Raw genomic sequence first — 26,231 nt, 5'->3', positions numbered from 1 at the left:
CGGGGGAGGGGCCGGGCCCTGGGGGGGCCCGCGCTGCCTGCGGGCGGAGCGCGACCGGGAGCGGCAGGAGGGGCCCGGAGCGGGGGGAGGGGGACAAGGGGCGGGGCTGTGGGGAACTCCGCCCCCAACGAGGGCAGCCCCGCCTCACAGCGCCCCGCCCCCGCGCTGCGTTCCAACGGCTCTAACCGCCACAACCGTCACGTGTCTCCTCCCCCGCCCCCGCTGCGCTCCAACGGCCGCAACCGTCACGTGTCTCTTCTCCCCGTCCCTCGCTGAGTGCATCACTTCCGGCCGCTGCGGGGAGGCTCCGGGTGTGCGGCGGAGCCGGTGAGAATCGAGCGGGGCGGGATGAGGAGACACCTGGGCCCGAGACACCCCCCCGGCCCTGGCTCGGGCAGGAAGCTGGGGCGGGGCGGGGGTCCCGGTGCGGCCTCCGTAGCGAGGGGGGGGAGGTGAGTGTGTGTCCGTGTCTCGCCCCTGCTCCTCCCCCCCCCGGGCCCTTCACACCGCCCCTCCCCCATGTCACAGCCACAGAACCCCCCTCTGGCCCCCTTCACACTGCCCCCCCGGGCCCTTCACACCGCCCCTCCCCCCATGTCACAGCCACAGAACCCCCCTCTGACCCCCTTCAAACTGCCCCCCCGGGCCCTTCACACCACCCCTCCCCCCATGTCACAGCCACAGAATTCCCCTCTGGCCCCCTTCACACTGCCCCTCCCCCATGTCACAGCCACAGAATTCCCCTCTTGCCCCCTTCAAACTGCCCCCCCGGGCCCTTCACACCGCCCCTCCCCCCATGTCACAGCCACAGAACCCCCCTCTGACCCCCTTCAAACTGCCCCCCCTGGGCCCTTCACACCGCCCCTCCCCCCATGTCACAGCCACAGAATTCCCCTCTGGCCCCCTTCACACTGCCCCTCCCCCCATGTCACAGCCACAGAACCCCCCTCTGACCCCCTTCAAACTGCCCCCCCGGGCCCTTCACACCGCCCCTCCCCCCATGTCACAGCCACAGAACCCCCCTCTGACCCCCTTCAAACTGCCCCCCCGGGCCCTTCACACCGCCCCTCCCCCCATGTCACAGCCACAGAACCCCCCTCTGGCCCCCTTCACACTGCCCCTCCCCCATGTCACAGCCACAGAATTCCCCTCTTGCCCCCTTCAAACTGCCCCCCCGGGCCCTTCACACCGCCCCTCTCCCCATGTCACAGCCACAGAATTTCCCTCTTGCCCCCTTCACACTGCCCCTCCCCCATGTCACAGCCACAGAACCCCCCTCTGACCCCCTTCAAACTGCCCCCCCCGGGCCCTTCACACCGCCCCTCCCCCATGTCACAGCCACAGAACCCCCCCTGACCCCCTTCAAACTGCCCCCCCGGGCCCTTCACACCACCCCTCCCCCCATGTCACAGCCACAGAACCCCCCTCTGACCCCCTTCAAACTGCCCCCCCTGGGCCCTTCACACCGCCCCTCCCCCCATGTCACAGCCACAGAATTCCCCTCTGGCCCCCTTCACACTGCCCCTCCCCCCATGTCACAGCCACAGAACCCCCCTCTGACCCCCTTCAAACTGCCCCCCTGGGCCCTTCACACCGCCCCTCCCCCCATGTCACAGCCACAGAACCCCCCTCTGGCCCCCTTCAAACTGCCCCCCCGGGCCCTTCACACCGTCCCTCCCCCCATGTCACAGCCACAGAACCCCCCTCTGACCCCCTTCAAACTGCCCCCCCCGGGCCCTTCACACCGCCCCTCCCCCCATGTCACAGCCACAGAACCCCCCTCTGACCCCCTTCAAACTGCCCCCCCCGGGCCCTTCACACCACCCCTCCCCCATGTCACAGCCACAGAATCCCCCTCTGGCCCCCTTCACACTGCCCCTCCCACCATGTCACAGCCACAGAACCCCCCTCTGACCCCCTTCAAACTGCCCCCCCGGGCCCTTCACACCGCCCCTCCCCCCATGTCACAGCCACAGAATTTCCCTCTTGCCCCCTTCACACTGTCCCTCCCCCATGTCACAGCCACAGAACCCCCCTCTGACCCCCTTCAAACTGCCCCCCCCGGGCCCTTCACACCACCCCTCCCCCCATGTCACAGCCACAGAACCCCCCTCTGGCCCCCTTCATACTGCCCCTCCCACCATGTCACAGCCACAGAACCCCCCTCTGACCCCCTTCAAACTGCCCCTCTGGGCCCTTCACACTGCCCCTCCCACCATGTCACAGCCACAGAACCCCCCTCTGGCCCCCTTCACACTGCCCCTCCCCCCATGTCACAGCCACAGAACCCCCCTCTGACCCCCTTCAAACTGCCCTCGGGCCCTTCACACCGCCCCTCCCCCCATGTCACAGCCACAGAATTTCCCTCTTGCCCCCTTCACACTGCCCCTCCCCCATGTCACAGCCACAGAACCCCCCTCTGACCCCCTTCAAACTGCCCCCCCGGGCCCTTCACACCGCCCCTCCCCCCATGTCACAGCCACAGAACCCCCCTCTGACCACCTTCAAACTGCCCCCCCGGGCCCTTCACACCGTCCCTCTCCCCATGTCACAGCCACAGAATTCCCCTCTTGCCCCCTTCACACTGCCCCTCCCCCCATGTCACAGCCACAGAACCCCCCTCTTGCCCCCTTCACACTGCCCCTTCCCCCATGTCACAGCCACAGAACCCCCCTCTGACCCCCTTCAAACTGCCCCCCCCGGGCCCTTCACACCGCCCCTCCCCCCATGTCACAGCCACAGAACCCCCCTCTGGCCCCCTTCACACTGCCCCTCCCCCCTGTCACAGCCACAGAACCCCCCTCTGACCCCCTTCAAACTGCCCCCCCGGGCCCTTCACACCGCCTCTCCCCCCATGTCACAGCCACAGAACCCCCCTCTGACCCCCTTCAAACTGCCTCCACCCGGCTCCCTGCGGCCCGTGGGGTTGGGGGGGGGAACTGTCCCTGTCCTACCTGCCAGCCCCTTTGTCAGACTGTTCCCGAGCTGAACGGCCTGAGCTCTGGGGACCCCCACCCAGATCTGAGTGGGGAGCAGCTCTGGGGAGAGGAGACCCCAGGCAGTGGGCAGCTGGGTAAAGAGACTGAACTTGGGAGGAGAAACATTGACGTGTCCAAGGGCTCCCAGGCTGCCCCTGACAGAGCTAGAAAGAGAGCCCAGTTCTAGGGGTGTTTTGGGTACTGAAGGTCTCTGCCACCCTGGTGTTTCAGGCACTGGTGCAAACCCTTCGTATGGACAGAATTTACACTAGTGCCCTCTGATTGGCACGGGGGCACCATTTACACTAGTGCACTCTCATTGGCACGGGGCACCATTTACACTAGTGCACTCTCATTGGCACGGGGGCACCATGTTCCAGTTTGAAGGCTTGCAGGGGGTGGGAGCACAGTGACCTCAGTGAGGCCTGGGGCTGGCTGAGCAGTGCAGCTGGTAACAGAGGGGCAGCAGTGCGTGCTGGAGGTACGAGCAAGGAGCACAGGACTGGACATTGATTTCTCCCAACCCAGAACACACACACACACCCCCACACCCCCGGCTGTGTGCAGGGACTGCAGCTGAGCTGCTCTGTCAAGACAGCCTGTGCATCCATGGACAAACTACCTCTTCCTGCAGCCTAATACAGTGGGGTCTGGGGACCTTTCCAAGCTGTGGGTGACGGGGCTCTGGAGTTACTGGAGTCTGTTCCTGGCTCTGTCACTGACCTGCTTGGTGACCTGGGGGAAGTCACAGCCCCTCTGTGTTTTCCTCCTACCCTTTGTCTGCTTGGATTGTGATCACTTTGGGGCAGGGACTGCACTGATTGGTAGAGGTGTCAGTTAAAGCAATTTGGTGGAGGTGTGATTGTGATATGAGAAGATCTGGGTCTGAGTCCCCCATGTGTGCAATGAAAGGAGAGAAGTGCATCTGTACCGTTCGCTTCCAGTCTGTCTCGTTTCTGCACTGAGGTGTGCATGTTGTCAGGAGGAAACGGGACTGTTTGCCATGGGAATGGCCAGCAGTGAGATGGGATCTGAGAGCAGTCTGTGTGCTTCACGATGGGTGAGTGAATGTAGAATGTTAGCTGGAACTTCTGTGAGTAAGGATGAAAGAGTTGTGAAAAGGGGTGAAGAGGTGTTCAATTGACCAAGTGTGCGGCTGTTTCTGGGGAGCAGGCCCAGTATCTGAGTGTAAAACAGGTGTCAGTAGCTCCTGCACAGCGCAGCTCACCTAAAACCACATTCTGTCTTAGCAAAGGTGAGCTCTATCCCCTTCTCTTTGCTTCGGAAAGTTGCTTTTCCCAGGGCTTTGCTGCCTTTGTGAATTGCAGAATTAGGATTACTTTGCCGTGTACCTTATCTCTGCCTTTCCTGATTATTACAAGTTTGAGATTTGCTGATCTCTTTTCTGGAGGGGCACCAGACAGCTTCAGGTAACAATAAATTCTGCGTTCATAAAGTTTTAATATGTGAATTTCCTCCCTTTTTGCACAGAGCAGTGTTGGCAGGAGGAGTTACCAGTGCTATAGGCAGTTGTGGGTCTCACACAAGTTTGCAATCAGAGGCCCAGGGAAGTGCAGTGACTTACCGAATGTCACCCAGCAGGCCAGTGGCAGAGCCAGGAATAGTCCTGGTCCAGTGCTCTCTCCACCGAGGTGCTGGGTGATTCTGAAGTTTTGCTCCCCTCTCCTGTACTTTTTGTTACGGTGGAATGGGAATAATGGTCATGCTTTCAAGTGTGTATCTCCTTCTCTTCCTCCTCCTGACACCATTTCGAGCTTAGCCCCCACTTCTTTGAAGTGTTTGCCATGGGCAGTTGGTAACAGAGCCAGCGAGAGAAATCTCTGACATGGTCTGTGCGCCAGCTGGGCCTTCTGCTCCTGGTGCAGCCGTTCCCTAGCTCTGCCCCTCCTGCAAACAGGCTCCCTCCCCATACACTCTGGCCTGCCCCTGCACCCCATACACGAGTAACATATGCCTTGAAACTATTCCTAGTTTGGATTTGGGATGATTAAATTTGTTACCTTCAGCTGCCCCACACTCCCCATCGCAGTCCGCCACCTTCAGCTCCCCCACACTCCAGTTTTAGTTCTTTTGTGGTGTCCTGATGGTTATTCACTGATGGTTTGGGAGGGAACAAGGCTGCTCAGTTGAGTCCAAAAAGTAGATTTTCAATGTCAGTGCTTTGTTCCGTACATCTGATCCACACACTGATCTCTCAGTCACTGAGTCTTGGCCAGTGATGAGCTTTCTGTAGACACCTCACAGGACCATTCTCCAAGCGATGTGTTTGTTGTGATGGGTTTGTCAGATCTCAGGTGAGAGCTGCTGGCAGAGACCAAGTGACCCTTTGCCAAGGGATCTCTGTGTCACTGTCTAACTCCCATAGGCCAGGGAGAGGACGACTTTCTGCCAATGGCCTTCAGGACGGGTGCTGAGTTCACTGCAGTGCCCCCATGTAGCCTATCTATTTCCCTTCTCGGTGTGCTGTCTGGGACGCTGCCCCGCTTCCTGCTCCCCAAGCCACCCATATCAACTCCATGTGCCAGGCTGCTGGCAGCCCCCAGGGAGAGGCCATCCAGCCCATCAAACTGGTGCCAAACCGCTGGGCCTCAGGCCTTCTGGGGTGCAGCTCTGTGAGTCCAATTGTCCCCTGCCCCAGGGGTGCTACAGGGCACGTCCTTCTAGTGTGTCAGGCTCAACCCCCTGGCTGAGGCCTTGGGGCACTTTCTTCCTCTCTCGGGGCACCAGGTGAAACAGCAAAAGAGCCGACTGTCGGCAAACAAGGGTAAATAAAGGAACGAAAGAAAGAAATGGAGAAAGAACTGTGGACAGCTCCCATCAGGATATGGACCCCTCTTACTTCTCAGAGCCTTGGGAGCGTCTCAGTCCCCTTCAGAGTTTAGTGGGTCCCCAGCGCAAGTTTCAGCCTGCTCTCCCTTTGAGCTCCGGGGATCCCCATCCTCCCTCAGTGAAGGCCAGAGCCCCGAATGCTGCCAGCCCTCTTCTTGGGGCTGGAGATGCTCCACAGACTGTTCCCTTCCCAGGGTTGCCCCGCCACCCCCCAGAGTAGAGTAGGTCTCTCCTGTTAATTCCTGCTCCATTCCTGACATGGTTTGCAGGTGTGGAGGGGATGGGCCAGTCCAGACTAAAGCAGCAGTTTAACTCTTCTGTGCCAGCGTGGGGTTTAAATAGCCCTTCACAGGCGCCCAGGGAATGGCCCCCCATCAGCCCCATGCTTGATGTGGGGAGATCCACTGGCAGCATTGCCCTTGAGGGTGCTGCTTCCACTCCCTCCCCTCCCCCTTTACTGCCACCACAATGCCTGTCACCTTCACTTCCTGAGGGGTGACCCCAGAAGGTGTGTTTTGTTATCCCTTTCCCAACCCCCAGGATCCATTGCGCACCCTCCGTCACTCACCTCTGTCTGAGGAGACAAGGTGGGTCATGGGGCGCAGGAGATGATCTGCTGCAGATCCATCACTGAATGGGTGGCAGTCTTGAACCCCCTTGAAGGTTGCTAGGATGCTGACATGCGCTGGAGGAGAACTGGGACTTGTCTGAGTCCAGGGACCATTTCACCCATGCTGTGTCCCTGTAAAGCCTGCTCTGCATTGCTGCCAATTGCTGCTGTTGTGCCTGTAAGTCTCTGTAACGCTGTCCCCAGTGACTCGAGAGCACGAGCAGGAGCCTCAGGCAGACTGGTAAGAAGCAGGGAACAAACCCAAATTGGGTGTGAGGTCTGTATGGAGATTTCATCAACCAAGTATCCCGTGTAAACACTTCAGGCTGAGTAACAGCATTAACATGGAATCACAGACAGTGCTCCGGGTGATCCCATATATCTCACCCGCAGGTGAGCCAACCTTTGTGACAGATGGTCCCTTACTCCAGGGGTTCTCAACCTTTTTCTTTCTGAGCCGCCCCCCCCGGCCCCCACAAAACTACATTGCTTAGGCTTTGGCTTCAGCCTCAGGTGGTGGGGCTCAGGAGCCTGGACTTCAGCCCCATGCGCTGGGACTTCAGCTTTCTGCCCTGGGCCTCGGCAAGTCTAATGCTGGCCATGCTTGGCAACCCCCTGATAACTGCTCGTGGCCCTCCAGGGGAGCCCAAACCCCTGGTTGAGAACCACTGCCTTACCCCACGAATCACAGCAACGTTCAGATTACTGCAAATCCCAAAGGACCAGTCACTTCTTTAGGTCAATTGAATCTTAGAGCTCACAAGAAAGACAACGCTTGTAGCCAGTCTTGTAATAACCTGTATTAAGATTTATTTAAAAGGAAATGAGAGTTGTTTACAAAGTTAAAGTAGGATAAAGCAGATGCAGATGAGTTACAGTCTTAAATTTCAAAAGGTAATAGAACTTCTATAATAAGTAAGCCCTACATATTCTTTAGGACTAATGCACGCTAAGCAACTGGGGATCTCTTGCTTATGCCTAGAAACCTTTCCCTCCAGAGTCCAAGCAGCATACAGATAATCAGTTCCTTCTGTATGGGGGGTTTTACCCCCTTCCTGCCATGTGCTCTGAGCTGCAAACTCAGCCAAAGAAAAGTGAAGAGCACAACAGGAGTCTTGTGTCTTCTTTAACGTCCCATAATAGTCTCTCTGGTGTTGATGGACCTTTCATGCCAGGCAGGGTGTAATGCATTCAGTTGCCAATCAGCACTTCAGCTAGGTAAAGTCTGTCTCCTGTCTGGTGATTTACAGAGCCACAGAGGTTCACAATGTAACTAGTCAGATATTAAGCCTGGCAGCAACTCGCAAGCATTCAATAAAGTCTAAACACTAAACACATTGTTATAATTCTAATACCTGTTTTAACAATACTAACACAGGGGAGCCAGACTGATTCCAGCTGTGCGTTTGTCCATGTTCAGTTAAGACTTGGGAGCTTTTGCAAGAGCTGACACCTCATCTACCAGTGTCAGAGATGGTTTGACACCAGGGATGGTGTCTCTAGCCTCTGTTTGCCAAAACTGGGAATGGGTGACAGGGGATGGATCACTTGATGGTTACCTGTCCTGTTTATTCCCTTTGAAGCGCCTGGCACTGGCCGCTGAACTAGACGGACCATTGGTCTGATGCAGTGGGCCCTTCTTATGTTCACAGTCTCTATCAGGAGTATCTATTCACTTGGACTCACTGCGGAGCCACAGAAAGAAACAAGATGTGCTGAGGCAAGAAGGCCCAGTCTCAGAGCTCCTGGGGTCACGCTTGCCAAAAGCTAAAACTAGGCCCAGCCCATGAAAGGGGCACTCCCAGGAAAAACTGTATAAAGGCTGAAGTATCGAACATCTTTGTAAACCTGAGAGAGCTGCCTTGGGGACAATGACAGGGAGAATCCCCCAAAGTGACTCCTTTGATTCTGCTCTTCTCTGGCCTTTGCTTTATAGAATCATAGAACTGGAAGGGACCTCGAGAGGTCGTCTAGTAAGAACCTTTTGTGTACTTGAAAACTGTGATCATATCCCTTCTCAGTCTTCTCTTCTCCAGACTGAACAAACACAATTTTTTCAGTCTTCCCTCATAGGTCTTGTTTTCTTGACCTTTCCTCATTTTTGTTGCTCTTCTCTGGACTTTCTCCAATTTGTCCACATCTTTCCTGAAATGTGGCACCCAGAACTGGACACACTACTCCAGTTGAGGCCTAATCAGCGTGGAGTAGAGCGGAAGACTTACTCCTTGTGTCTTGTTTTTTTTCCAACAGTGTAACTCTGTTGACTCATATTTAGCTTATGATCCACTGTGACCCTCAGATCCCTTTCGGCAGTTCTCCTTCCTAGGCAGTCATTTCCCATTTTGTATGTGTGCAACTGACTGTTCCTTCCTAAGTGGAGTACTTTGCATTTGTCTTTGTTGAATTTCATCGTATTTACTTCAGACCATTTCTCCAGTTTGTCCAGATCATTTTGAATTTTAATTCTATCCTCCAAAGCACTTGCAACCCCTCCCAGCTTGGTATCGTCCGCAAAGTTGATAAGTGTAACAGAGAGACTCTGTTCCTGGGAGAGTTTCACCCTGTCTCAGAGGGTTACACTCTGTTGGGAGGGGGCTAGGCCTGTACTGGAATAAGGTCACTCTGTGCTTCACAGTGTGGAAGAACCTAGAGTGTCCATTAGCAGGGAAAATCCTGGGGGGAATTGGCTTGTGGAATGGACAAATACCCTATCTGAATGCTCTCACATTGCCCTTCTCGCCCTGGCAGGCTACAGAACAACGTCCAGGTTTCGCTCCAGATCATCCTGTCCTCCCAGGGGGAAGGCAATGGCTGCAATGGAGCTGGCTCAGATAAGGGATTATCAGGGGCTGGTGGTGGGTTCTGCTTGGAGGGAGAGGAGCAGTAAATGCATAGGAGGGTGGGAGCTGCTCGAGGTGGTGGGAGGCAGGAACTATCTAGGGTGGGGAAAGGGAGGAGACAGGGTGTGACAAACGTGCTGAGACTTTTGTAATCTAAGGTGTGATGGGTTGTCACCCTGGGGTGCAGTTTGGGGGGATTCTGGGAACCGCTGTGCGCTCTAACCCTCAAGCTGGGCTGGCTCTTCTCACACTGCTTTGCTGGAGATTCAGCCAGCCTCTCCAGGCCCTGTTATCACCCAGCACGACAGCAGGTGGTGCCATACACCCAGCTAAGCTACCTGAGTGCTTTACCTAAACCACTCAAGGACAGAGAGAAGACATCAGCCAATTTCCCAGCGATAAGTGATAGCAGATAGATCAAAGCAGATTACTTACGCTTACTTTGAGTTTTTGGTTATTTGCAAACATACTAAATGGACAGACTTTGAACTAGCAATTTCTCACCCCGACTGATGATAGAAGCAGTCCACCAAGTTTCTATACCCAAGCTTGAAATCCCTTTACCCTGGGAGCAACACTTCCCACAGTTCAGTTTTTGTTCCTGAGGTGCTTCCTTAGGTGGAGAAAGTGAATAAGGAAAAGTTATTTACTTGTTCCCGTAATATAAGAACTAGGGGTCACCAAATGAAATTAATGGACAGCAGGTTTAAAACAAATAAAAGGAAGTTCTTCTTCACACAGTGCACAGTCAACTTGTGGAACTCCTTGCCTGAGGAGGTTGTGAAGGCTAGAACTATAATGGGGTTTAAAAGAGAACTGGATAAATTCATGGAGGTTAAGTCCATTAATGGCTGTTAGCCCGGATGAGTAAGGAATGGTGTCTAGCCTCTGTTTGTCAGAGGTTGGAGATGGATGGCAGGAGAAAGATCACTTGATCATTGCCTGTTAGGTTCACTCCCTTTGAGGCACCTGGCATTGGCCACTGTCGGTAGACAGATACTGGGTTGGATGGACCTTTGGTCTGACCCAGTCTGGCCATTCTTATTCATAGATTCTTGGACCGGAAGGGACCTCGAGAGGTCATCGAGTCCAGTCCCCTGCCCTCATGGCAGGACCAAATACTGTCTAGACCATCCGGATAGACATTTATCTAACCTACTCTTAAACATCTCCAGAGATGCAGATTCCACAACCTCCCTAGGCAATCTATTCCAGTGTTTAACTACCCTGACAGTTAGGAAATTTTCCTAATGTCCAACCTAAATCTCCCTTGCTGCAGTTTAAGCCCATTGCTTCTTGTTCTATCCTTAGAGGCTACGGTGAACAAGTTTTCTCCCTCCTCCTAATGACACCCTTTTAGATACCTGAAAACTGCTATCATGTCCCCTCTCAGTCTTCTCTTTTCCAAACTAAACAAACCCAGTTCTTTCAGCCTTCCTTCATAGGTCATGTTCTCTAGACCTTTAATCATTCTTGCTGCTCTTCTCTGGACCCTCTCCAGTTTCTCCACATCTTTCTTGAAATGCGGTGCCCAGAACTGGACACAATACTCCAGTTGAGGCCTAACCAGTGCAGAGTAAAGCGGAAGAATGACTTCTCATGTCTTGCTCACAACACATCTGTTAATGCATCCCAGAATCATGTTTCCTTTTTTTGCAACAGCATCACACTGTTGACTCATACTTAGCTTGTGGTCCACTATAACCCCTAGATCCCTTTCTGCCATACTCCTTCCTAGACAGTCTCTTCCCATTCTGTATGTGTGAAACTGATTGTTCCTTCCTAAGTGGAGCACTTTGCATTTGTCTTTGTTAAAATTCATCCTGTTTACCTCAGACCATTTGTTCAATTTGTCCAGATCATTTTGAAATTCGACCCTGTCCTCCAAAGCAGTTGCAATCCCTCCCAGTTTGGTATCATCTGCAGACTTGATAAGCGTACTTTCTATGCCAACATCTAAATGGTTGATGAAGACATTGAACAGAGCCGGTCCCAAAACAGACCCCTGCGGAACCCCATTTGTTATACCTTTCCAGCAGGAATAGGAACCATTAATAACTACTCTCTGAGTATGGTTATCCAGCCAGTTATGCACCCACCTTATATAGCCTCATCTAAGTTGTATTTGCCTGGTTTATCGATAAGGATATCATGTGAGACCGTATCAAATGCTTTACTGAAGTCTAGGTATACCACATCCACCGCTTCTCACTTATCCACAAGACTCGTTATCCTATCAAAGAAAGCTCTCAGATTGGTTTGACATGTTTTGTTCTTGAGATACAGAGTCAATATCCATAACTTCAGATACAAACATGATTCATGCACACAAATAGGATAATTATATTCGGCCAATCGCAACTTTTCCAATGATACTGCACATGACACATCTTGCACAAAATGCATAATAATTATGGTCTAATCATTTTATAAACCTACCACTGTGCTGAATGTGGGGTGTAGTGTCAGATAGGGCCTAATTTCAAGGCAGAGGAGTTGGGAATGGAACTTCCCCTCTTTGTGGAATAGGCAATACCCCCCATCCAGGGCTAGGAAAACTTCCCAGACTCCCAGTGCTGGAGCCAGAATCTACTGAGACTTCATTAGTTACCACCCTCACCCCCAATCTTTGTGGCAACTGCAAACTTTATCAGTGATGATTTTATATTCTCTTGCAGGTCATTAATAAGACTGTTAAATAGCACAGGGCCAATAACCAATCCTTTTGGGAACCCCCTAGAAATAAATCCACTCGACCGTAGTTCCCCATTTACAATCACAGTTTTTAATCTATTTAATATATTCCGTGTGTATTTTGTATCTTTCTAGTTTTCTAGTCAAAATGTTGTGCCAAATCAAGTCATATGCCTTACAGAAGTCTACGTATGTTACATCAATACTATTAGTTGCAGCCAAACTTTTGATCTCGTCCAATAAGGATATCCAGTTAGTTTGATAGGCTCTATTGTCTCTGAACCTTTGTTAATAGGCACTAATTATATTACCCTCCTTTAATTCTTTATTAATTAAATCCATATTCACTGCTCCATTCTCTTGCCCAGGATCGATGTCAGACTAACACTCTTGTAATTAGCTGGGTCACCTCTTTTACACTTTTTAAATATTGGCACAGTATTAGCTTTATTCCCGTCTTATGGAATTTCCCCAGTGTTCCAAGTCCTAATGAAAATCAACATTAACAATCCACCACGCTCCTCCACTTTCAAAACTCTTGTTATCTGGACCCGCTGATTTAAACACGTCTAACTGTAATACCTGCTGTTTAACGTCCTTGTGAGTTACTTTTGGAATGGAAAGGCTGTCGTCAACATCGTATGATATGACTTACATCATCTGTTTTTCTCCAAATCCAGGAGAGAAATATTTATTGAACACTTTTACCTCTTCTGCATTATTTTTGATAATTCTGCCATTTCCATCTAGTAATTTACCACTTCCATTGTTAGGATTAATTTTGTACTTAATATACTTTCAAAAACTTCCTTCTTTTTTTTCACTGATTGATCATTGATTTCTGATAGCTTCCCTTTCCAATTTTCTACAGTTCTGACCTTCTAACTTATATTCTTTACTATTGACTTCCCCTTTCTTCCGTATATTTTATTTGGAGAGTGTTGGGATTCCTATCAGGGAGCCACCAGCAGGGTCCAGAGACAGTCCCATCTCCTGTGTCAAGCTCTGGCTAATGGGTATTTGATAAATGTGAGGACCCTGCCTCCGTCTGTCAGCTGGGAGACACAAAGATTCTCTTTCTACCCTCTGATGGCTCCTGGCTGCTCTAGGCAAGGTGGGGTGGGACTCTGTTAACATGTGCCTCCCGGAGCTTCCGTTTCCCTGGTGCTGCTGTTCTGTAAATAGTGGGGTTGTGAGTGGGGCAGCAGGTCCTGACTGTTGGACTCTTGCTCTTTCAGGGGCGGGTGACTTTCGAGGAGGTGGCTGTGTATTTCACCAGGGAAGAGTGGGCTCTGCTGGACCCCGCTCAGAGAGCCCTCTACAGGGATGTCATGCAGGAGAACTATGAGACGGTGGTCTTTCTGGGTAAGGAGTCCTGTCCCCTGGGTTATTAGAAGCTGTGGAGTCTCTAAGGAACCTGAGTAGTAATAACTTTATACCTTTATTTGTCATACAACTTTTGACAAATTTCCTTGCCCCCCTTTTTTTGCCTCATCTCTCACCCTCTAGTATAATTTTTGGACATGTACCTTTTTGGTGCCATCAGTCATTTTAAAATTGCATCGAAGGTATCCTTATTGGCTATATTAATATCTACATTAATCACTGTAGCTTTCATGCCTTTTCCTCATTGTAAGAGGAAAATATGCCGCCTGTAGAATTCTAAATGGAGTAAATAGGTGTATGACCCATGTATGGCTTGTGTGACAGTCAGATGAGCTCCTCTTTTGATAGAAGAGCGTATAATGTTGCCATTCAGGACCCCATGGGGGACGGGAGAACAGAGCCGTGGGAGGGGAGGAGGAGGGAGGAGTAGATAATTCTGGGGTGCCAGGACATGGGGTGGGTGTGCGCAGGGTTAGAGCTAAGAATCAGCGGGGGGGAGGTTGTGAGAGACAAGGAGGGAACACCAGAAGCTCCCAAGGTGCCGGGAGGTGGTGCCGGCTGAGAGTAATGGGACGAAGGGGAGGGGAGTAGGGAGGAAGGGCACCCAGGAAGTGGACTGGGTGGGTCAGTGGGAGGGAGGAGAGGTTTGGGGATCTAGAGCTGTGGGGGATCCCAGACCTTTTGTCATAACATATTTCCCAGATTTGGACCTTAGCGTCCAAAATATGGGTGTTAGCATGAAAACCTCCAAGCTTAGTTACCAGCTTGGACCTGGTAAAGCTGCCACCACCCAAAAAATTAGAGTGTTTTGGGGCACTCTGGTCCCCCCGAAAACCTTCCCTGTGGACCCCAAAGACCCAAATTCCTTGAGTCTTACAACAAAGGGAAATAAACCATTCCCCCCCCCTTCTCCCTTCCAGGTGTTCCCTCCCTGGGTTCCTGGAGAGATACACAGAAGCAAGCTCCGTGAATCTAAACAGAGGGACTGCACCCTCCCCGTTTCCAGTCCTGGAAACACAAGTACTTCCCTCTTCACCCAGATGGTATGCAAAGTCAGGCTTAGTAAATCTAACACAAAGAGATTTTCCCCCTGACTTCTTCCTCCCACCAATTCCCTGGTGAGTTGCAGACTTAATTCCCTGGAATTCCCACTAAAGAAAAACTCCAACAGGTCTAAAAAAGAAAGCTTTATAAGAAGAAAGAAAAATACATAAAAATGGTCTCTCTGTATTAAGGTGACAAATACAGGGTCAATTGCTTAAAAGAAATATGAATAAACAGCCCTATCCACAAAGAATACAATTTAACATATTCCAGCAACTACACACATGTAAATACAAAAAACAAACAATATAAACCTACTGTCTTATTTCTTTGTACTTACAACTGGGAAACAGAAGATTAGAAAGGCAGGAGACAGAAAGATCACTCTCAGAGCCGAGAGGGTCAGACACAAGACAAAGAACAAAGAACTCACACCTAAAACTTCCCTCCACCCAGATTTGAAAAAGTCTTGTTTCCTGATTGGTCCTCTGGTCAGGTGTTTCAGGTTACTGGTGTTACCCCTTTACAGGTAAGAGAACATTAACCCTTAGCTATCTGTTTATGACACCTTTAACCGAGAATTCCTACCCAAGCCTTGTTGCTTTAGAGCCTCCACTCCAGTTTTATTTCTGTTCAATTTCACTTCATTATACATTCCCCCCCAATATTATTATTTGAACTCTTGACCTCCCTCTCTCACTCATTACCCCCCTCCCCATATAACCTCCCAATCTCTAGGCACAGCGACCCTGGCCACCAATCCTGAGTCCTTGCTGCGTTCCTCCCTCCCAGAGCAGGGCCCCTACCCAGGCACAAATGGGAACTTTGATGATGATGTCATAGGCTGGTAGTGTAGCCTGTACTATTTTTACACCTATAAGATTACGCATTGGGGTACAGCTCGCCCTTGTACATGGCTACTCAAAGTTAATGGAGATGAAATTTGATGAAACACACAGAAACTTGAATACAGACAGTTGTAATTGAAATCATAGGCAAGGATCAATACACGTAACGATTCGAGTAAGATAAGTATAGGAAAGAGGGTCTTGCACTGTGTGTACTTACAAGCTATGGACACCATTGGAAACAAAGATCGAGGGGCAAGGGAGCCCATCAGAAAGGAGGCCCTTTTTCAGTTTACACTGTCTCGGGGACCTGACAAAATGAAAAACTGGTAACTAGGAGAGGTATTTTCTCCACTTCCTTATGGTAGTAGGATGGCGATATACCATATCTGCTCCTTTGCTCTGATTACAATAATGTCAATAGCTGCCCCAAACCATACGTGGCTTTTGGGAAGTTCATAATTAAGCATCAAGCATTAATACTCACGATTTACATCACTTATTTATTAATAATTCCAATATATGAATGCGTCCAACTGCTGAGATACTTCATAGCTACCTAATTGCTAAAGCCTGCCCCAGACTTCCTTCTTTCAGAATCCTGTGGCGTATTGCACCCGCTTGTGGTTCCTCGTTAGTCTCTCAAAATGAGGGTGCAAAATATCTGACCTGGGATTCTCTCCTTAGGCTTATTCACGTAAATCCCAGGCTTCAGCATAACTGCTTCCACAAAGCCACAGCCTAATAGAAGGCCCTGGACTGTAGCAAGCAGAGGCTATGTCTGCACTACCGCGGTAACTCAGCCTACACTGTGCAGCTCCAGCTACCTCTTCCTAACAGCCCAATACCAAGTTATTTCAATGTGACTGGTTTGGGAGGTGAGGACATGACCCTATGATTCTCAGCTTAAGGCCTTAGACTATCCTAGTGAGAGTAGGCCCATACACAGGCAGACTATGATTTTGATTCTTTGTTTCTATACCTCTAACTAGCTAAGTGGTAAAAATACACCTAAGTTCTTAAGGTATAGGCTTTACAGGCAGGCCTGAATATCTCTATTCTAACAGTGGGTTCTACCCCTTCCCCCGTTCTGTGTCTGTCCTGTCTATTTAGATTGTAAACTCTTCAGGACATGGGCCATCTACTATTCTCCATTTGTACTTGTCCTAGCACAATGGGGACCCACTATTAGTTGGTCATTAGGCACTAAGGTAATATGATTTATAATAATAATAATAACTTTCCTGCCACTTTGAGCCAAGGAAGCTGGCCTTGGGATGTTACTGCTTAAAAATGAGCTGGGATTAAAACCATGGAATATTCTTTGTGACAAGTATCCCACAATTCCACTGACCTCCCTTGTTTTCTTTGCCTGGAATAGGGTTTCCAGTTGCCAAACCTGATGTGATCTTGCAGTTGGAATGAGGGGAAGAGCCATGGGTCCCAGACCTCCAGGGCTCTGAGAAAGAAGAGCTGCCTGCACAGGTGAGGAATTGGTTAAACCAACTCAACAACTGTTTGGGAATGCAGGAAACATTCGGAATGCCCTGCAAAGGCCCTGTGAGCTCCCTGCAGATGTGGAATCATTATGGCAGATGTCATTCATGGCTTCCTTCCTATTCTGACTGACAATTGGCAGCAGGTCCCTCCCCGATCTTGCTTTCCCCTGAGCGTGGTGCTGAGATGTGGACCAAAACTGATCCCTTCCTCTCTCCTCTGGGGAAAGGTTTGGGGGAAAATCATCTCCTGATAGGTTTGATCTCTCCTACACATATTTTGGTTTGTTCATCCCTTTTTCCATTCCTCTCTCTGAGATGTCCTTTCTTTCTGGGAGTGACCTATGTCTGGATTCTCTCTGTCTCCTATCAGGTGATGGGATGCTGAGTGAGAATGAGGAGGAGAAACCCCAGCAGGAAGATGCTCAGAAAGTAGAACCACATGGAACATTACCAGGAAGATCCAAGGGGAATGTTTCTGGGAGTTGTGCACTCCCAGAAAAAGCAAAAGCCTGTGAGACTCAGCAGAGGCCAGAGGAAAACTTCAGTAGCCACTCAGGCCTTATAACACGTGAGAGAATCCACTTGGAAGGGAGATGCTACACATGCCATGAGTGTGGGAAAAGCTTCAATCAGAGCTCACATCTTATCACACATTGGAGAATCCATTCGAGTGAGAAACCTTATGGATGCTCTGAATATGGGAAAAGCTTCATTGATAGTTCAACCCTCCTCTCACATCAGCGAATCCACACAGGAGAGACGCCCTAACATGCTCTGAGTGCGGGAAAAGCTTCCATCGGAGCTCACACATCGTAGAATCCACACTGGAGAGACACTCTACGTGTGCTCTGAGTGTGGGAAAAGCTTCAATCAGAGCTCTGCCATGAGGACACACAGGAGAATCCACACAGGTGAGAACCCATATGGATGCTCTGAGTGTGAGAAAAGCTTCAGACGTAGATCAGCCCTCCTCTCACATCAGAGAATCCACACTGGAGAGACGCCCTACACATGCTCTGAGTGCGGGAAAGGCTTCAGTCACAGCGCTGCCCTGATCACACATCAGAGGATCCACACGGGAGAGACGCCCTACACATGCTCTGAATGCCAGAAAAGCTTCAATCAGAGATCTGCCCTGATCGCACATCAGAGGAGCCACACAGGAGAAACTCCCTACACGTGCCCTGAGTGCGGGAAACACTTCAATCAGCGCTCAAACTTTATCACGCATCAGAGAATCCACACGGGTGATAAACCTTATGGATGCTCTGAGTGTGGGGAACGCTTCGTTCGTCGTTCAGTCCCCATCTTACATCAGCGAATCCACACAGGGGAGATGCCCTACACATGCTCTGAGTGTGGGAAAAGCTATAGTGGGCACTCAGCCCTGAGCACACATCGTAGAATCCACATGGGTGAGAAACCTTATGGATGCTCTGATTGTGGGAAATGCTTCATTCGTTGTTCAGTCCTCATCTTACATCAGAGAATCCACACAGGAGAGAAGCCCTATGTGTGTTCCGAGTGCGGGAAAAGCTTCAGTCACAGCTCTGCCCTGAGTACACACAGGAGAATCCACACCAGGGAGACACCCTACACGTGCGCTGAGTGTGGGAAAAGCTTCAATCAGAGCTCAAACCTTATTGCACATCGGAAAATCCACACGGGAGAAAAACCTCATGCATGCTCTGAGTGCGGGAAACGCTTCAGTGATACCTCAAGCCTTTCTAGACATCAGAAAGTCCACATGAGAGAGATCTGTAATAAATGCCTCAACTAGGGCTGACTGAAGATTTTTTTTTAAAATCACATTTGCTAATTCCCACATAGTGACCTGTGCACCATCTTCACCTTGGTCTCTCTGCTCCACGAGATGAGTTGCCTGCTTCTTCCTTTTGCAGCTCACCCTTCTTTGGGGTCAGTCCTGTGATCTTTTCTATCAGCTCCTTTCCTTTTGAGTTGTAGGAGTGTGTGTCCCTCCAGCCAGGAATGTTCATCAGCTCCAGGTAGGGGAGAGAGGTTTGATCCCAACAAGCTACACTGAGGCAAAAACTCCCTGTGCCTGACGTCCACTAGGACTGCACGTGGCGTTGGCTGCTCAAGTTAGTGATCTTGGTGTAAAAAGACAATTATAGGTGTAGAGCAGATGCAGCCCAGGTGCAGTGGTTGGCATTAGCTTCCCCCTTGATTTGACCTAAACTCCATCATTTTCCTAGTCTAAACAAACCCTGAGCATCACGGTTATACTGTTCCCCCATTTCAAAGCAACTGTTAGTCATCAGGTTTCCCCTTCAGGAACAAATTGTTTCATTCCCAGTTGCTCTGTTGTTGCTTCAGGTTGTGCTGGAGAGCAGATATTTTTACTACCATTTTCCTCACTTAAAATATTTTGAACTAAAAGAAAGAGCAGGAACAGGGCAGGGATAGGGAAAAATATCTTTTCACCCTCTGTAACAGCAGAGGAAGATAGGGTAAGTCAGAGGGATTCCCTTATTCCCCATCATCGTCCCAATCCCCATTGTTCAATTGGTTAGGTCAGTATTTTTTCTAAAGGGCTGGGAAGAGGATTCTCTAGTAAATGAGTTGGAACTAAGCAAAATACCCATGCACTGGGCTCCCAAAGCAGTTGTGGCCCAGGCCCTGCAGGAGGTCGCTCCTGAAGATATCTCCTTCCTAATCAGGTGCATGTAGCCTATTTGGGAAATGCAATCCCTATCTAGGTAGGGAAGGGAAAAATGAAAGTGACATTTCTCTTCAGCAGCCCCCTGGGAGATGCTGCAAATGTGTCGGAAATGAAATCCCCGTTGAATGTGATATAGCTGCAGAAAGATACCTGTTTTGAATAGAGACCTGACATTAGGTGTTTTACAGAGATTCTAAGCAGCACCTGAATTTAGTCCCTAATTTAAATCTGTGCCACCAGATTAAAGACATAAAAGGGCATATTTGGGGGAGTTGTACCTCACTATCGCTACTGATCTGTTGTGTGGTTGGTGAAGAATTCTACACCAGAGAAGTGTCAAATTACTCCAAGGAAGGTCAAAGATTTGACAAGAACTAGTGTAGAAATTGCAGATACTAGTGGTTGATTTTCACCCCAGAGATGGAAGCTATGGTGACCTGTGGCCCAGGTCAACTATTTTTAGAAACCTGCTCCCTAATTAAGTGGCATTGGTCACACTCCTAAAGGCGCCATAACTAAATTGGGCACAATTGTTTTTTACCTTTGGATCCAAAGTTCCATGAAGCACAGAGAGAATCATAGAAGATTAGGGTTGGAAGAAACCTTAGGAGGTCATCTAGTCCACCCCCCTCCTCACAGCAGGATCAACCCCAACTAAATCATTCCAGCCACGGCTTTGTCAGGCCAGGCCAAATAGAGGGGAATAATCACTTCCCTCGATCTGCTGGCAATTATCCTACTAATGCAGCCCAAAATGCCGTTAGTCTTCTTGGCAACAAGGGCACACTGCTGACTCATATCCAGCTTCTCCTCCACTGTAATCCCCAGGTCCTTTTCTGAAGAACTGCTGCATAACCAGTCAGTCCCCAGCCTGTAGCAGTGCCTGGGATTCTTCTGTCCTAAGTGCAGGACTCTGCACTTGTCCTTGTTGAACCTCATCAAGTTTCTTTTGGCCCAATCCTCCAATTTGTTTAGGTCACTCTGGACCCTATCCCTACCCTCCAGCATATCTACCTCTCCTCCTACCTTAGTGTCATCCACGAAATTGCTGAGGGTGCAGTCCACTCCATCATCCAGATCATTAATAAATATGTTGAACAAAAAAAGCTGCCCCAGGGCACTCCACTTGATACTGGCTGCCAACTAGACATTGAGCCTTTAATCACTACCCGTTGAGCCTGACAATCTCTCCAGCTTTCTATCCACCTTATAGTCCATTCATCCAGCCCATACTTCTTTATCTTCCTGGCAAGAAAACTGTTGGAGACAAAAGCTTTGTTTAAAGTCAAGGTATATCGCATCCACTGCTTTCCCCATATCCACAGAGCTAGTTATCTCATCATAGAAGGCAGTCGAGTTGGTCAGGTCTGACTTGTCCTTGGTGAATTCGTTTTTACTGTTCCTGATCACCTTCCTCTTTCCGAGTGCTTCAAAATGATTTCCTTGAGGACCTGCTCCATGATTTTTCCAGGGACAGAGGTCTGACTGATCAGTCTGTAGTTCCCTGGGTTCTCCTCCTTCCCTTTTGTTAAAGGTGGACACAATATTTGCCTTTTTCCAGTCATCCAGGACCTCCCCTGTTTGACACAAGTTTTCAAAGATAATGGCAATTGTATCAGCCAATTCCTTCAGCATCCTCAGATGCATTAAATCTGGACCCATGCACTTGTGCATGTCCAGCTTTTCTAAATAGTCCTTGTGACGTTATTGTATGAAGGTGGTTGTGTAAGGGGTCTATGGAAAGGTTATGGTTTGCTGGTTATGATTATGCTGTGTATATGTCTGTATCATTTTTGTAGTTGAAGTTATGAATATTCCCTCTATGCTGTCTGTATTTCAAACTTATGCTGTGCTTCTGGGTGACACTCCAGACAAGTTGATGTCAGCTCTGCCTCGCCTGCTTGATGGCCCATTAAGGACCATCAACTGTACAATTGACCCATGGAGAGAAGGCAGATACACCTTGTGACTCAGCAAAGTATGCAGGGACTTGCCCATGTGACTCCAGACTCCATTTTGTTGTAATTTTCCACAGTAAGGACAGAGAGGTGTCCTTATACCTGGAAGAGAGACTATAAAATGCAGCTGCCTCATCTCCATCTTGTCTTCAGTCCTGCTTCATACCTCTGGAGGACTTTGCTACAAACTGAAGCTCTACACAAAGGACTGAATGACCCATCCCAGCTGGGGATGTTCCAGAGACTTGATTTGAACCTGCAGTTTACTCCATCACTGCTACAAGCCTGAACCAAGAAAACTTTGCCATCACTGGATGTAATTGATTCCATTTAACCAATTCTAGCTCTCATCTCTGTCTTTTTCCTTTTATAAATAAACTTTTAGATTTTAGATTCTAAAGAATTGGCAACAGTGTGATTTGAGGCTAAAATCTGATTTGTATATTGACCTGGGTCTGGGGCTTGGTCCTTTGGGATTGAGAGAACCTCTTTTCTTTTATTGGGGTGTTGGTTCTTACAACCATTCGTCCCCATAATGAGTGGCACTGGTGGTGATACCGGGAAACTGGAGTGTCTAAGGGAGTTGTTTGTGTGACTTGTGGTTACCAGCGAGATGAAACCAAAGTCCTCTTGGTCTGGCTGGTTTGGTTTGCCGTGGTGTGCAAAGAAACCCCAGCCTTAGGCTGTAACTGCCCTGCCTTAAGCAATTTGTTCTGAATTGATACTCTCAGTTGGGTCCAGCCAGAACCAGCATTGTTAGAGTCCTTAACTTGTTCTTTCACCACCGAGGGCTGCTCACCTCCTCCCCAAACTGTGCTGCCCAGTGCAGCAGTCTGGGAGCTGACTTTGTCTGTGAAGACAGAGGCAAAAAAAGGATTGAGTACTTCAGCTTTTTCCGCATTATCTGCCATTAGGTTGCCCCCCCCCCATTCATTAAGGGTCCCACACTTTCCCTCAGCTTTTTCTTGTTGCTAACATACCTGTAGAAACTGTTCTTGTTACCCTTCACATCCCTTGCTAGCTGCGACTCCAGCTATGTTTTGGCCTTCCTCGTTACACCCCTGCATGCCGGAGCAATATTTTTATACTTCTCCCTAGTCATCTGGCCAAGTTTCCACTACTTGTAAGCTTCCTTTTTGTGTTTAAGCTCACAGAAGATTTCGCTGTTAAGCCAAGCTGGTCACCTGTCATATTTGCTATTCTTTCTGCACGTCGGGATGGTTTGTTCCTGTGCCCTTAATAAGGCGGCTTTAAAATACAGCCAGCTCTCCTGGACTCCTTTCCCCCTCATCTTAGCCTCACAGGGGATCCTGCCCATCAGTTGCCACCTACTTCTACTTCCCCTACCAGTTCTTCCCAGTTTGTAAGCAGCAGATCAGGAGGAGAAAGGCTCCTGCTTGGTTCCTCCAGTAGTTGCACCAGGAAATTGTCCCCAATACTCTCCAAAAACTGCCTAGATTGTCTGTGCATTGCTGTATGGCTCTCCCAGCAGATGTCAGGGTGATTGAAGTGCCCCATAAGAACGTGGGCCTGTAATCTGGAAACTTCTGTTTAGTTGTCTGAAGAAAGCCTCGTCCACCTCATGCTCCTCGTCTGGTGGTCTGTAGCATACACACACCACGACATCACCTTTGTTGCTCTCACTTCTAAACTTAACCCAAAGACTCTCAGCAAGCTTTTCTCCAGGTTCATACTGGAGCTCTGAGCAGTCATACCACTCTGTTACATAACAGTGCAATTCCTCCACCTTTCCTTCCCGTCTGTCCTTCCTGAACAGTTTATACCCATCCGTGACAAAGCTCCAGTCATGTGAACTGCCCCACCAAGTCTCTGTTATTCCAATCACATCATAGTTCTTTGACTGTGCGAGGACTTCCACTTCTTCCTGCTTATTTCCCAGGTTTCTTGCCTTGGTTTACATGCATCTAAGATAACTAGCCAATTGAATTGAATCAGGAAGCCCCCCCATTGCATCCTTCTCCTTGTGTTTCCTCCCGGTATCCCATTTCCCCACTTACCTCAAGGCTTAGGTCACCATCCCTGGTGAACCTCACTAGGCTAACAACCCTGTCTGCGAAGATACTCTTCCCTCTCCATTAGGTGGATCCCATCTCTTCCTAGCAATCCTTCCCAGAACAACATCCCATGGTTGAGGAATCCAAAGCCCTCTCTCCGACGCCACCTGCGTAACCATGCATTTACCTCCACAATTTGATAGTTCCTACCTGGGACTTTTTATAGACTCATAGACTCATAGGTCAGAAGGGACCAATATGATCATCTAGTCTGACCTCCTGCACAAGGCAGGCCACAGAACCCTACCCGTCCACTTTTATAACAACCCCTAACCCAGGACTGAGTTATTGAAATCCTCAAAATTGGTTTGAAGACCTCAAGCTGCAGAGAATCCACCAGCAAGCGACCCATGCCCCACGCTGCAGGGGAAGGCGAAAAACCTCCAGGGCCCCTGCCAATCCGCCCTGGAGGAAAATTCCTTCCCGACCCCAAATATGGCGATCAGCTAAACCCTGAGCATGTGGGCAAGACTCACCAGCCAGCACCCAAGAAGGAATTCTCTGCAGTAACTCAGTTCCCATCCCATCCAACATCTCCCCGCAGACCATTGAGCAGACTTATCTGGTGATAATCCAAGATCAATTGCCCAAATTAAACTATCGTATCATAACATCCCCTCCATATACTTATCAAGCTTAGTCTTAAAGCCAGATAAGTCTTTTGCCCCCACTACTACCCTCAGAAGGCTGTTCCAGAACTTCACTCCCCTAATGGTTAGAAACCTTTGTCTAATTTCAAGTCTAAACTTCCTAATATCCAGTTTGTACCCATTCGTCATCGTGCCTACATTAGTACTAAACTTAAATAATTCCTCTCCCTCCCTAACGTTAACCCCCCTGATATATTTATATAGAGCAAGCATATCCCCCCGCAGCCTTCTTTTGGCCAGGCTAAACAAGCCAAGCTCTTTGAGTCTCCTTTCATAAGGCAGGTTTTCCATTCCTCGGATCATCCTAGTAGCACGTCTCTGGACCTGTTCCAGTTTGAATTCATCCTTCTTGAACATGGGACACCGGAACTGCACACAATATTCCAGATGGGGTCTCACCAGTGACTTTTCTTCAAAAGGGAGGATGGACGAGAACACGACTTGTGCTCAAACTCCTTTATGCTTCTTCTCAGAGCCACGTAGTCTGCAGTGACCCACTTAAGGTCATTCTTGGCAGTATCATTGGTGCCCACATGGAGAAGTAGGAAGGGCTAGAGGTCCGAGGGCTCGGTCAGTCTTGGCATACACTCCGTCACATCCTGAATTCTAGCTCCAGGCAAGCAGCACACTGCTTGAGTCTCTCGGTCTGGTCAGCAGATGGATAACTCTGTCCCCCTTAGGGAAGAGTCCCCGACCACCACCACCACCACTCGTCTCCTCCTCTTGGGAGTGGTGATCATGGAACCCCCATTCCTAGGACAATGCATCTCACGTCTTCTGGTCAATGCGGTCTCCTTCTGATCGCTGGATTGTTCTTCCAAATCATTCTCCACAGTAGAACCTGTGCAGAGAGCCTGAGAACGGTTTCTTACCTCTATCTGCATCGGGGGTACATGGGTTCTCCTCATTCTTCTTCTGCGGGTAACATGGTGCCAGTTTCTTCCCTGTTCTGTGCTGCCCTCTCTGATTCTTTGGCATGTTTTGCCTCTAGAACCAAATGCTGATTTATGTGAAGAAAGTCTTCATTTTCTCTGATGCAAAGCAAGGTTGATACTTGCGTCTCTAATCCTTTAACCTAATATGGAGACCAGTTTGCACTTTTTACAGACAAAGTTGCTTCTGTACTCTGGGAGAAAGACAAACATGGCACATCCTATGCAGGTCACAACAGCTGATCGCTCAGTATCCATGTCTTCCTTCTAAAAGTGTCCTCAGATGTTGTATTTACTTCTCACAGAAGCCTGAAAGGCAAAAACACTCTGTGGGAACTCCCACCAGGCAAACTGCCAGGCAACAGCTGATTCCTTCAGAGCCATTCCATGCCTATGGGTCCCAATCTGGCTTCCTTGTTGGACAAGAAGCACTTCCATGCTGGGCAATTGATGGTAGCCAATGAGGGAATGTATCCGGTTCCACGTTCAGACTGCAGGATACATAAACATTGAGTCCAGAGTCTGTGGTTTGGTCTCTTCGTTTTGCTCTGAGTCTAGAGTATAATGTGTTTGTATTACTTCTCCTGCTGCTGCTACTTTGAAAGATTAGAAAGTGTGAAAATAGAGGACAGGTGGTTTTTCTCATGATGCAGCCTTCCCATGTCGTGTGAGACCCCTTCCACCCACACTTCTGGGAGAAGCCCCAGGGAGAAGTGAACTCACAGAAATGGAAGGCTCCTAGGTTATGGTAGAAAGTGTCTTCACACAAAGTTGAAGTGGAAATGGGAAGCAAGAGAAAACTGCCCTATGGGTTTATATGTTGTAATTGTTGAATAAGTTGGTTCCAGCGACAATGAAATTAAACATGAAGTTAATTAGTATCACGGAAGAGACTGATTACGTGATAACTTTCAGTGTTACAATATAATTCATGTTTTCTTCTAGTTCTCTCCCTGTCCCCTCCTACTATATAGGAAATGGTGGCTAATCCTGAAATTAAACCCTCATGCCAAAGGAATTATAGAGTGGGGGAATATGTGACAGAAATAGCATGTGTGAGAATAGCGACCCAGTGTACACTGTAATTGTTTCTATTTCAAGTGGAATTTATTTTGATAAATTTTAAATCTTCTGTTAAGAGGAAAATTACTTGAGGCAAGATTTGGAACCTTTTACCCAGTTAG

At 49.3% G+C, this 26,231-nt stretch overlaps 1 protein-coding gene and 2 pseudogenes across 1 annotated transcript in view; all 3 read left to right on the top strand.

Moving 5' to 3' along the window:
- LOC115643461 overlaps nucleotides 1-26,231 on the top strand; it is a 591,865-nt pseudogene that overhangs the window by 141,038 nt on the left and 424,596 nt on the right.
- Nucleotides 1-26,231, top strand: part of LOC115643458 (zinc finger protein 271-like) — a 200,782-nt gene that overhangs the window by 106,525 nt on the left and 68,026 nt on the right. The gene's annotated exons all lie outside the window — the stretch shown is intronic.
- Nucleotides 165-20,068, top strand: LOC115643464 (annotated as a pseudogene).

This window comes from Gopherus evgoodei, unplaced genomic scaffold (genome assembly GCF_007399415.2).
Source record: "Gopherus evgoodei ecotype Sinaloan lineage unplaced genomic scaffold, rGopEvg1_v1.p scaffold_60_arrow_ctg1, whole genome shotgun sequence".
Classification (NCBI taxonomy): domain Eukaryota; kingdom Metazoa; phylum Chordata; order Testudines; family Testudinidae; genus Gopherus; species Gopherus evgoodei.
The sequence above is the reverse complement of the archived record's forward strand: the minus strand, read 5'-3'. Positions and strand labels throughout refer to the sequence as shown.